The sequence below is a fragment of the Zootoca vivipara genome, chromosome 2 (assembly GCF_963506605.1).
Source record: "Zootoca vivipara chromosome 2, rZooViv1.1, whole genome shotgun sequence".
NCBI classification, from domain to species: Eukaryota; Metazoa; Chordata; class Lepidosauria; order Squamata; family Lacertidae; genus Zootoca; species Zootoca vivipara.
This window is the reverse complement of record NC_083277.1, coordinates 100042136-100055843: the sequence shown is the minus strand read 5'-3', so window position 1 is coordinate 100055843 and position 13708 is coordinate 100042136. Positions and strand designations below refer to the sequence as shown.

General features: G+C 44.5%; 1 protein-coding gene across 5 annotated transcripts in view; it reads right to left on the bottom strand.

Moving 5' to 3' along the window:
• The window catches only part of SLC39A11 (solute carrier family 39 member 11), a 266928-nt gene that overhangs the window by 31460 nt on the left and 221760 nt on the right, over positions 1-13708 (bottom strand). The window lies entirely within an intron of this gene.

Here is a 13708-nt window from a genome sequence, read left to right as displayed (position 1 = left end):
GAGTTCTTTCTTAATGCAGTTTAATAGCCACACAACTGCCATGGGGGTTTGGGTTAGGAATGGACTCAGTTTTTTTTGCTAGATACAGTAGTTTGAAAGGCCCATTTAAATAATGACAGAGCGCTTTATTCTGCTGCACTGTGACTAAGTTTTATTAATGAGAGAAATACATACCTATATTATTATAACACAAGTTTACGTTCGTGGTGCTGGTGCTGGAAGCACAGCACAAAACTTTGTTTTCAGGAAATTAAAGCTTTGCTTTCACTTACCCACATATGACACACACACACACACGCTCACACACACACACCCAAAAAAGAGGGGAAACAGCAGCTTTAATAAAACTTTCCAAAACCATGGCAACAGTAAAGTTGTGTGAATTATTCTGTTTCTATATAATGCATTGCAGAAGTTATGCTAATTGATGAGTCCATCACCTGTCTGATCCCTGATAATGGTCAGCACCTGGTATTTTATGATGAAGTGCAAGATCCTGGAAGGATGCAAGCAGAATCCAAACCTAAGAGCTGGATATTGGTTTTTAGCAGGCTATCCATCATCAAAACTGTTAGCATCCAACTTCTTCCCAGTAACCTTCTCTACCTTTGTGGCTCCACTCCAACATTTTGCTATGGCTTTGGTTCTATTCCAAAAACTTGTCAGAAGAAATGCATGTTCCACCAAAGAACGTATTCCATGTAACATGTCTGACCCCTGTTCCAATCTAAGAGGGTGATTGAAAAACTGCCTTGAAGTGGAGAGAACACTTGTCCAAAAAGCCTCCATGTCTTTATGAGCCCTCATAAGTACTTAAAGGTAAAGGTAAAGGGACCCCTGACTGTGGGGTTGCGGCGCTCATCTCGCTTTACTGGCCAAGGGAGCCAGCGTGCAGCTTCTGGGTCATGTGGCCAGCATGACTTAGCTGCTTCTGGCAAACCAGAGCAGCACATGGAAATGCCCTTTACCTTCCCGCTGGAGCAGTACCTATTTATCTACTTGCACTTTGAGGTGCTATCGAACTGCTAGGTTGGCAGGAGCAGGGACCGAACAATGGGAGCTCACCCTGTCACGGGGATTCGAACCGCCGACCTTCTGATCAGCAAGCCCTAAGCTCTGTGGTTTAACCCACAGCGCCACCCGTGTCGCTTAGTACTTAGGACCTAGGTATAACAACAACAACAACAACAACAACAACAACAACAACAACAACAACAAAGATAAGGGACCCCTGGATGGTTAAGTCCACTCAAAGGCGATTATGGCGTGCGGTGCTCATCTCACTTTCAGGCCGAGGGAGCCAGCGTTTGTCCACAGACAACTTTCTGGGTCATGTGGCCAGCATGACTAAACAGCTTCTGGCACAACAGAACATCATGACGGAAACCAAGCGCATGGAAACACTGCTTAACTTCCCACTACAGTGTTACCTATTTATCTACTTGCACTGGCATGCTTTTGAGCTTATTATCTATATGCTGCCCATCTGACTGGGTTGCCCCAGCAACTCTGAGCGGCTTCCAACAGAATATTAAAAACTTAAAAATGTCTGGTTGACCGAAAGCAGTTTATGTGCTTCTTTATTAAACGTATACTTACCAAGCTAAATGTTGCCCAATCACAAAAATAGCAGTTTTGAATTCCTCACACCCAACAACATATTCTTAAGACCCCTCACCGAAGAAATGTGCAAAAATTAATTCCCTAAAATGACAATCCCTAACACCCCCCCGGACCCCACCCACATCTCCTCCCAGTGAGGCCAACATCACAGTCCTTTTAGCACCAGTTTAAGATGACTCACAGATATATCATGGGATGCGACTGGCAGATTTCAGAAGGCTGGCATCATGCTAATTTCTGAAGATGCCCTCTTGGGCAGAGGGTAGTGTGGTTTTAGAATATGATGGCTATTGCTGTTGCTTTCTTTTTATTTTAAACTTTTATGCATTTTTGTCTGCTGAGCCCCTCACCCTTTTTACAACAAAGGCGCCTTAAGAAATTTAAGAAAGCTGGGGAAACAGTTAAAATGTGTGTGTGCCTCCAGCTTTTGCTTTCCATGAGGCTCCCTTTCCCCCGCAACAAAGGCTTTTTCTCTGTAGGGAAGTTAGCTTCTCCTGCACCTGCGTTTTACAGCTCTACCCAAGCTCTCTCGCTCGACCCAGTGCCGATTGTACGTCTTGAGTTTTTACTGCCAATCTGCAGGGTAAGGTGTGTGTGTGTATGAGGGGGGCTCCCTATCAAAGCAGCCCTTCCACTTCCTCCGTGTGGGCTGTTGTAGAATTCAGGAATTCAAGCTAGGGTTTGATGTAAAGCGCTCCGCCATCATATGGTTCCTTTTAATCAGTCCCACGAGGCAGAGGCATTTCGAGAAGGGTAAATCAGCTCATTTACAGACATGGCTTGCCCTTCTCTTTACCTTCCTTTCTGGAAGGCAGCCAGTGGCCGACTCATTCCTCTGTTCACATCTGGAGAGAACGCTGCCTGCATTCCACAGGTTAAAAGTGCTCAATTGGGCCATTCAGGGGCAGCTGCTTGGTGCGAGTGCAGTTTATTTCCTGCATTTGTGATTGCACACTCCCGACTTCGCACGTGAAGCAGAATGCCAGCGCCTGAAGAGTGGACAAGAGAAGAGAGGACCAGATATTTTGGGCACCACACAACCATTCTTTCCAGTTCCTATGAGCACACACACACACCCCAGGACAATGAGAACATGAGCACCGCCTTTCAGTTTCATACAACTTTGTACAATTCAACACTGTAACACGTTAGGGGCTTTGTGGCAGCAAGAACGGCCCCTGCCTGCTAATCACTCATCCATTCTGAGTTGATGCTTGTCATTGACCGAATTTCTTTCCTACTGATAATGTTGGTTTGCTACTCAGAATCTGGATCAAATTTCCTGATATACTGTACAGCAGAGGGGTCCAACAGATCAATTCATTTACTCTGGAATATTTCTAGAGAGACTTTGACACCACCTCCTATCCCTAATGTTATTTATTCGTCTTCCTTTATAATAGGGAACTAAGAAGTAAGAGAACAAATCAAAACCCTATTTGCAAGCATAGGAAGAGCAGCTTTGAATAAAATTATCTAATGAAATGGCATGTGATCCTCTTAGCAGGACAAGGAATGATCAAGCTAGTCTGGGAACAGCGAAGGAGAAATTCAACACAGAAATAACGCAGTGGAAAAATGAGAACACTTGGTGGCAGCAAAGAAACATCAAAGAAATACAAGATGTCAAAAGCAGCCTTTTTGGTCCATAAAGGGGGGGGGGGCTGCAAAATCCACAATTCAGCAATACATTTCTTGGGACAAACTCCCATGTCCCTAAAATGTGAAAAGTTTGCTACTTCAACGATTTTCATCGGGCAAGATCCGACACAAAGAGCAAGGACAAGAAAACACTTAAAAAGGAACTACCAAAATAGAGGTTTCTGTACTTTTCAGCCTGTAATTTCCATCTCAGGACCGAGTCTACAAACTGACCTGGTGGCTACAAGGCAGGACTAATTTTTATACTTTCTCGCCTCTCACTCGGTGCTTTGTGTAACCTCTTGCCAGATGAAGATCTAAAGCTTGCTACTCTTTTTTTAATTGTTCCAGTAAAGGAATTGCAGATAAAAGTGTCAAACACCAAAACCTTTATAGGGAAACAACACTCCAAGCAGGACCAAACTCCCACAAGCTCTAAAACAGAGTTGGTCCTTGTAACCTTTTTATGAGCGGGTCTTAAAAGAACACACTGAAAATACCACAGGTGAGCTGAGAACTCTGGCAGGAGTGTTCTTTGGGACCCTGAATATTACATCCAGGATCAGAGGAAGGCTGAATGCCAGCTGCTGAACTTCAGCCACTCGGAAACATAGGTAGAAGAAAGTAACCGGGCTCATGTCTTGTCTCTGGGCTCCCCGTGGGAGTTGGTCCCTGCTAGAACAGAATGCTAGTCTAGATACTATAGGTCTTTGGTTTGATCCAGCTGGGTTCTTCCTGGCTTCCTATTAGTTAACAGCTTGCTTTTGCTACTACTCCTAGGCAGCTCAGTCTCTCAGGATCAGCACCTGTCTTTCACTAGCTGAATCTGCCCTTCTCCAGTTGGCTGTGGACATTGAACTGCAAAATTAAATAGCTAGTGGACCAGAATCCTTTACAGCACTGCTCACAAAGCTGCTCCAAAGTGCCCTGTGCTAACGGAACCAGCTGCAGAAATGCTAATGTCAACATAAGCCGCAAGCAGCTTTCTTCTTCCGCAGAGGGGGGGAAATAAAACAAAGGCAGGTGAGCTAGCAAGAAGCTCCCTCACTGTACCCATCAGTAAAGGTAAAGGGGCCCCTGACCATCAGGTCCAGTCGTGTCCGACTCTGGGGTTGCGGCGCTCATCTCGCTCTATAGGCCGAGGGAGCCGGCGTTTGTCCGCAGACAGCTTCCGGGTCATGCGGCCAGCATGACAAAGCTGCTTCTGGCGAACCAGAACAGCACACAGAAACGCCGTTTACCTTCCCGCCGGAGCGGTCCCTATTTATCTACTTGCACTTTGATGTGCTTTCGAACTGCTAGGTGGGCAGGAGCTGGGACCAAGCAACGGGAGCTCACCCCGTTGCAGGGATTCGAACCGCCGACCTTCTGATCAGCAAGCCCTAGACTCTGTGGATTAACCCACAGCGCCACCTGGGTCCCTGTACCCATCAGTAACATCTGGCAAAAACTGAGAGGTGTGAAACCTAGGGTTGCCAGACTCAATAGTGGGCAGGACTTCTGTGCCTTTAATTGCCCTGCTCTCTTTTGAGTCTGGAAACCTTAAAGAGAAACCAGCAGACCCTTTGTTTAATTTCCAAGCAAAGGGGCTGCTGGTTTCTCTTTAAGGTTTCCAGACTGAAAAGAGAGCAGGGCAATTGAAGGCACAGAAGTCCTGTCCTCTATTGAGTCTGGCAACCCTAGTGAAACCACTGTTGGAGCCCAGCAGCAGAGTGGGGAACAGGGGAACAAAGAACCTCAAACACCTAGCGGTGCCCTGGATAGGTAAGAATGACAGAACAGAGTTTTTCTCAAAGCAAATGAACGAGACAAGGACTGATCGGAAATCAGAATGTGTGACTCCAGAGCAGGATAGGAAATACACAGACACTCCCCAAAGTGCTACTCTATGAAAACCTCAGCTTTTAGTATTCAAGAAGTGCATTTTACCTCTGCATAGCTTTGCAGCTGGTTCATTCATGATCTCTGTGAATTAGAAGACAAGTACGAGTACACTATTTGTACTCTTTGGGTTTCAAGCACTACATTTGAAGTCTTCCAGTTTCAAAGGCAACCTCACGGTTTACAGAACAGATTCACGCTCTTCAACAATTGGATAAGGCAAAACTGTGAGCAAGGAATTGCTCTTCGAGGTCTTCAAAGGGTCCCCACCCCACCCCCCCAAAATACTCTGATTTGGACAGCGAGGCCAAAGCTCGTACTAAACTTGTTAGTATTTAAGGAGCCACGAGGCTCTTTGTTCTTTCTTCTGCTAAAGACCAACACACCTAAACCTCTGGGAATTAAATATCTTGACTGCCCCAGATGCCCGGATGATCCCAGCCAGAAGTCAGTGATTATTTATTGGTGTTTCTTTATTCAGATGGATCAATGTTATATACAAATCACAACAATGAAACCTGAGGTGGCAAGCAGGCAGCATTACTCACAAAGCGTTACCTAGGCAGCAAAAAGTTCCATTATGCATAAGATGCTTTCAGATATTTTTGCCTCATCGTGCTGCCAACTACCCTTGAGTGACAAATATACAGTGCTGCCGTGCTTTCACACAGAGGCATAAAAGATCAGAGGCTGCTGTGCTGTTTTCAGCTGTCAGTTGCCCACAGTAACAGCTGCTGGGATGTTCATCCCTAACTAATACTTCTGATTTCCTCTCCTGCGCAGGAAGTGCCTTCAGACACAAGCTACCCAGGTGGTAAAGGAATTACATCCAAGCAACCACTACAAATAAATTGGTGAGGTCAGAGTCCAGGGCACTGTGAGGTACTTAAAGGATTTGGAGCACAGGCCCGTGACAGAAACTTGTATGCACTGATTTCCACGTATGGGTGCCTCTGGACAAATTAAGATGATGAGTGATGGGAGTCTCAGGCACCCTGTAAGCAAAGCAAAGCAAAGCAAAGCAAGAGCAAAGCAAAGCAAAGCAAAGCAAAGCAAAGCAAAGCAAAACAAAGCAAAGCAAAACAACTTTAAATTGGAGGCAAAGGAGTCTCTGAACCTCCCTGCCCCACAATTCCCCCTGATGAAGTTACTGGAATACCACTTCTTGATCTACCAAGACTATAGCATAAAGGAAATGCAGCATTTGAAAACAGAAAGAGAAATTATAAGATTCTAAAGCCACATCAGACCACTGGGACATGGGATCTAGGAGTTCTGACCTTGTGAATCCTGTCAATTCTCTGAGCTAGAATGAAAGAGAGCGCATGCGTCAAAAGCGTGAGCTCAGATAACTCTCTGATTCCGTTTCCCCACCCCTAATATTTAGTGCTTCTCTCCCTCCTGCTCCACTCTCCTTCTCTCTTAACAATTTAAACTGGTTGGCGTTTCCCTACTGTCTAGGTGAAGCTGCAGCTTCTTGTCTAGCAGCCTTTTCAGAATTTGAAGAAAATAATAATAAAATAGAAAAATTCCTTCCAGTAGCACCTTAGAGACCAACTAAGTTTGTCATTGGTATGAGCTTTTGTGTGCATGCACACTTCTTCAGATATACTGAAACAGAAGTCACCAGACCCTTATGTATAGTGGGAGGCACGGCTACCTACCTGTAACAAGAAAATAATAGTAAGACAGGTGTCCTTCATGCCTGTATGGAAGAATGAACCTGGAGAGTTTTGCACTCCAGCTTCCTCCTGCTTGACCACACAACCAAGCAGCAAGAGGCAATCTTGCTAAAACAGAGCAGGAACAAAACTAGATAGAATTACTGTTTCCTTAAAGTAAACCACAAGGGGGCAGCTCCATCATTCCTAGACTTCAAAGGATACTTCCTAGGTGAGGTGATGGGAATACTTAACTCCCTTGGTTTTACCTCTCCTCTACATCTAAAGCAAGAGTACAAATAGGCAGTTCGGCATGCTATTTGCCACTAGAAGGCAACATGATGCAACACATATCACCTCCCACAAACAAGTAAAAAATGCACTTAAATGTGAATGCTTGGCTTTTGTTATAACCACATGCAGGTACAACTATTTCTAGGACTAACTGAGCCATACATACATGCATGCATACATACATAATTTTATTTGTATGCTGCCTTTCCAGTTCAAACCATGCTCAACATGAAAAAAATGTGTAACTGCAATGTAACAAAGGCAGTCATAAACAATAAATAAAACATTAAAAATGCAGAACCAAACAGAACATTTTCCACATAAATCGCAGCAAGATACAAAATACAAGATAAAAAGAAAGCCATAACAACCCCACCCACCCAAATAAAAAACATCAAACAACACCCCAGCCCAAAGGCCTGTTCAGCAGCCTCAGCTATTATAGCTGGAGTCAGTCAGGGCCCCGCCCACCCAGGCCAAGTGGAAAATGGCCTCCAAGAAAGAGTGCAGGTCTTCCAAGACTCACAGCCAAGATGGTTTCTCTCTTTCTCTCATTCTAACGGTTGTTAATTCTGTTTTCAAGTTCATTCCCACTCCCCTCCAGCCAACACTCAGAACTGCTGAGGTGCATATGGGTACGATTTCACATATTCAACATAATTTGTTATGTTGAAGAGGCAAAGCATGCAGAAGGGGCTATGGGCCCTCACCTCTTTTTGTTAGTGTGGAGAAGCCTTTGCACATAGATTCTTATGTGTCACAAGCAACCCTGAATCCCAGAACTCTGGTTGTGCATGGTTCTGGGCCTGGGGAAGGGAAGTTGTGTAGGCATCTGTTCCCAGTTACCCACATCCACATGGCTAGGACTGGGCAAGAGAAAGATACAGTGCCTTGCCCCTTCAGACAAGCAACATTAAGACCATATAATCTTATGCAATGCAGGAATACACAGCTGTCCCAAATGGGGATCGAACCTGCAACCTTGGCATTATCAACACCACACACTAACCAACTGTGCTATCCACATGAGTCTGCAATTCTAAGCAGAGGAGGTGTATACATATAGGAAACGTGTAAAGATTCACACTGGGACAAGCGAGGGACACAACTATAATGAAATAAAATGAAATGGACAAGAGAACTGGACTTGCCCTGAGAAACTAGGGGGTGAGAAGAGGAATATGCTGAACACTTGCCATTCACTCTTTTGTGCAATGACCGATTTGCATTTTGCACTTCTCTTCAGGAAACCTTAAAGAACTCTGCCGTTTCCCCCTAGCCTTTTCTCTTGTTCTGATGCCATGTAATGAATGAATGAATGAATGAATGAATGAATGAATGAATACTGAGGTCTACTCCTTCCTTGGGAGAAAAGCAATGACAAACCTAGACAGCATCTTAAAAAGCAGAGACATCACCTTGCCAACAAAGGTCCGTATAGTTAAAGCTATGGTTTTCCCAGTAGTGATGTATGGAAGTGGGAGCTGGACCATAAAGAAGGCTGATCGCCGAAGAATTGATACTTTTAAATTATGGTGCTGGAGGAGACCCTTGAGAGTCCCATGGACTGCAAGAAGATCAAACCTATCCAACCTAAAGGAAATCAGCCCTGAGTGCTCACTGGAAGGACAGATCGTGAAGCTGAGGCTGCAATACTTTGGCCACCTCATGAGAAGAGAAGACTCCCTGGAAAAGACCCTGATGTTGGGAAAGATGGAGGGCACAAGGAGAAGGAGACTACAGAGGATGAGATGGTTGGATAGTGTTCTCAAAGCCACCAACATGAGTCTGACCAAACTGCGGGAGGCAGTGGAAGACAGGAATGCCTGGCGTGCTCTGCTCCATGGGGTCACAAAGAGTCAGACACGACTGAATGACTAAACAACAACAACTCCTTCCTTGATCTCACTGCATAAGGAAGCTGACTAGCAGGAAATGGTAGTGACAGCAGAACCTGCAAAGGAAAGGGGAGTGTATGCTGACCAGAACAGCAATGTCTTCCAGCCCTGATGCTCCCAAAGTACTTGTGGGGAACCTGTGTTGCTGGACTGCAACTCCCAGCATGCCTGACCACTGGCTATGCAAACTGCGGCTAAAGGGAGATGAAGTCCAGCACCATCTGGAGAGATATAATATCAAATTTATATAAGGGATGTATGGTTTAGGGCAGGCATAGGCGGCCCTCCAGATGTTTTTGGCCTACAACTCCCATGATCCCTAGCTAACAGGACCAGTGGTCAGGGATGATGGGAATTGTAGTCCCAAAATATCTGGAGTTTGCCTATGCCTGGTTTAGGGTATTTTTCGTATATTGTACATATTCATATATTGTTTCTTCCTACATACACGTTTTTGTGCCTTTTTCTTTTCTTTTTCTCCTTTTCTTTGCATCACTTTATTTCTTTACAACTGAAACCCTTTTCAATAAAAAAAATTAATACAAAAAAGGGTTGATAACAGGGGATGAATATCCTACAGACTGTTCAGCACTTTGCACAGACAATCAATTAGGGCTCCCCCTCCATTTCCAGCATTATATGCTGCTGTCGCAGAGAAACCCATTTTTTCTGCTTTTCGGATCATTGCCATAAATGCACCTTGCAGGCTCCTCTTTTGAATAATGCTTCCAGAAACCAGACTCCAGCAGCTATTAAAGCTTTCCAGGGTAAGTATTTATTAACTAAGCTCCCCTTAAATTGTTTTTTTTTATTAGAAGACCAGGTTCTTCCAGTCTCCCTATCTCAACTCATTGCAGAACCAATGAATGTTAGATTAAGATAAAGTATCACACTAGGAGGGGGGGGGAGTTTAAGCGCAGCTTAGGCGGTGGAGGGGCGAGTGCTTTTCTTGTATTCAAATGCAAATGCAGCTGGAGAAGAGAAAAAGAAGAAGAAGATTGATATGTATTTTACTCCACCTCCCCAATTTGGCTTTAAAATGAACAAGTACCAGCCCTACAGATAATGCACTTCAATGCTTGCCATCAGTTGGACCTGCTCTTGACTGCGCTCATGAAGCCAGCCAGGAATGAAGCCATGAGCTGCTTGAGGTCATTATCATATTATATCTCTTGGCAGAAAAGCCCTACTCACACCGTGTATTAATAACAGTCTGACAGCATCCCCCCCCCCACACCCCCATTGAAGCCAACCCCCAAGTGACAAAACCTCTTTGAAATTAAGGCTAATCCTTGATCCTTCTACTAATGTTAGGCAAGGAACTGATAAGATCTGTTAATAAAATTGTTATAATGGCAGGCTTTTAGCTGTGAAGAAATGTTGCAAATAAATGCTGCACATTCATTCATTCATGCATGCATCCATTGCATTGATAACGCCCCCCACCCCCTGCAACATATACAGTATGGCTCTCATCCTGCTCATTTAATCCCCAGAATAGCCCTGTGAGGTAGGTTAGGCTAAGACAGTGGTGGCAAACCTACGACACGCGTGTCAGATGTGACACACAGAGCCTCGGCCCCCCCCCATTTGTTCTCCCACTCCTCCTCACCCTACAGCTTGTCTCAGAGCTACAGCTTGTTAAAACCCGGATCCTTTTTTGTTTTTGTTGCTGCTGCTGCCGGTAGCCAGAGAGGTTAAAGGTTTTTTAACCCTTTCTGTGCTGTTTTTTTCTGGCTCTTTGGCAGACGATGATTGGGTGTAACAGCGTTCATTTTTTCACCCGTTCTGTGCTGGGGTTTTTTGGCGCTTTGGCAGACTATGTCGGTGCTGTGTGTTAGTTCCAGCGAAGGTATCATTCGTCATTTATTTCTGTTCTCTCCCCCCCCCCCAGATGCTTTAAGGCAGGCATGGCCAAACCTGGCCCTCCAGCTGTTTTGGGATTACAACTCACACCATCCCTAGCTAACAGGGCCAGTGGTCAGGGATGATGGGAACTGTAGTCCCAAACAGCTGGAGGGCCAAGTTTGGCCATGCCTGCTTTAAGGCGCAGTTTCAGTTGGCTACCAAACTGCTCACCAGAGAAACAATGACTCCTCAGGAGAAATATGATTCTCATAAGGAAGTATATCAAGTATGTTCCAGGCACAGAGAGTTGGAATAACCTCTTGGCAGCAATTTCCTGATCTGTGCACTCCTGCCCAGTCACTGAAGCCCCCTAGGTTTAGACTGCCTTTACACCAGGCATAGGCAAACTCCGGCCCTCCAGATGTTTCGGACTACAATTCCCATCATCCCTAGCTAACAGGACCAGTGGTCAGGGATGATGGGAACTGTAGTCCCAAACATCTGGAGGGCCAGAGTTCGCCTATGACTGCTTTAGACCTTGCTTCTTATGCTGCCCCTGTGTTTGGATGTCAGACTGCGATTCTGGTACTGTCCCCTGCTCTGCCTGCCTGTCACCTGAAGCAGGACTACTGCACCAAAAAAGGCACACTGAAATATTGAATTTTAGCACAGAGCCCACATGCATGATCTCTCACCCCTAAACTGAGCTCAGGGATGCCCAGTTTTGATTGGCAACAGAAGCTGGATTTGCCCAGTGCTGATTAATGGGGTCTTATGCGTCATTCACAAACCGCTTCCTGGAGTTCCGCTTGGCAGGTGAGTACGTTCTTGGCAGGAGAAGAATGTGTGAAAAAAGTTCCCTTCAGGTGCTGGTTTTTTGGGTCGTTGTGTAGCTGTTAAGGGCACAAGAGCCCTAAAAACAACCAAAAGGTTACCTAACACCCCAGAAACATGGAGATTCCAAAGCTATTTCTCATTTCCCAGTGAGCAAATCTCTTTCTCAATATGTTTGCAAGTTTGAATATGTGAGATTAAGTGTTTGACGCCTGAAAGCTAGAATACCTGGAAAGAGTCAGAGCTTTTACTTAGTGTCCTCAAGGCTTTGGTATGACTTCCCAGAGGAAGTCTGGTTATGTCCCTCTTTGCCTAGTTTCCAGAAAAAGTGTAAGGCTTATTCATAGAGACACTTTATGAGCAAAACTGAGGAGCTGAATGTGAGCCTGCTGTTTGCAACGCATTGTTTTGTGAATTTACCTCTTGCAGTTGGACTGGAAATTTAGTGGGCTTGTTGCTATGACTTTTTATGAGCTACTTCAGATGATAGAAGAGGCTGCATTTACATTTCTGAAACAAATTAATCAACAAGGAACAAATTACGTCCCCACATTTTGCTCTCTTGCTCATTCACAAATTAACCTAATCAGCAGATATGAACAGCGAAGGAAATGTTTGTGCCTCGGGATAACAGATGCCAATTAAGAACAGATAGTAAAAGTCATGTCAATTTTTCATTCTAAATATCACCAGAACAATCTCACAGCCTTGATGGCAGCAAAACGAGCAATGAAGCAGGAACGAAAGTGCGGAACGGCTTTCGATGTAATGGCTCCTTTGAAGTCTACCTTGCCTAAAGTAATTATTTAAAGCTGGAGAGATTCTTGTTTGCCGTTTTTAAAGTTCTCCTGAGGAGAAAACAACCTGTCTCCATGGCTCCAAAAGATGGTGAGAGAAAGAGAGAGAAAAGGTTGTGAAGACCAATTGTAAAAAAAGTGGTAACACAAAGCCTGGATTCTCAAAGTGTAACAGCAAATCTCCTTTAGAGTGCCCTTGCGGGCCACTGACAGGTAAACCAGGATGTCCTCCTAGAAGTTCCAACTCAATTTTCATGTATATATGGCCCAAGAGATGCAATGCTACCTTTTTATTTTTACCTCAGAGCAATATTTTTCTTACCTAGAAGCATTGGGTAAATATCTGCTCCCTAGTCAAGATTCACTTGCTAAATGCTGCATTACACTGTGTACCCAAAGGCTTTCAATGGGTAACATATTTCTGGAGCTGAAAGAACATGTTAGTAACAGTAAGTTTTTAGTGCCTACACACACACACACACACACACACACACACACACACACACACACGTTAATAACTTAACAACTGTGAGAAGTTATGCAAAAGAACAAGGATGATGAAAATTGCTGCTGACAAGCCACTATCTATGTTAGAAGAAATCAAAAAACCCACAGGCACTAGCTCTACCAATACTGTCCTCTATAACCCTACCCCCCTTATCTGAAACTGTAACATCTCACATGCTCATCTCATCAATCAACACAACATCCTGTGCCAGCATCACACAGCTCTAACATCTTTCACACCCAGTTCCAAGACATCTTGTCCCTGGAGTCAGTTTTGCAGAGGACAAAATACATTGGAAGTGAGAACACAGGTCAACCCATAACTAAAAAAAATATCCATCTCAGGAGCTATGACGTTCAACGTGAATTGTTTGGGCAAACTCTTTATTTATATGCACCATGTTCAGCAATTGGTCTTAAGATGACAGCAGTACAGATTTCTGAGACTTCACTCATTTCAATAGGCAAATTAGAGTGTAGATCGTTTTTAAGGTTAGACATAAGCAAGGCTGAAGCAATATTACCTTGACAACACCTGGCATACACGACTATGCTCTGTTGTTTTCCTTTTGTTGATTGCTTAAAGCCCAGCATTGTGCGAGAAAGAAAGTGCATTTCAAGATATGCTTATTACCAAAAGACCGTTATACCCAGCAGACACAGACAAGAGACTCCCAGCCATAAGAATTCTGCTTCCTGGGGATGCTAAGGGCTTATCTTTTCC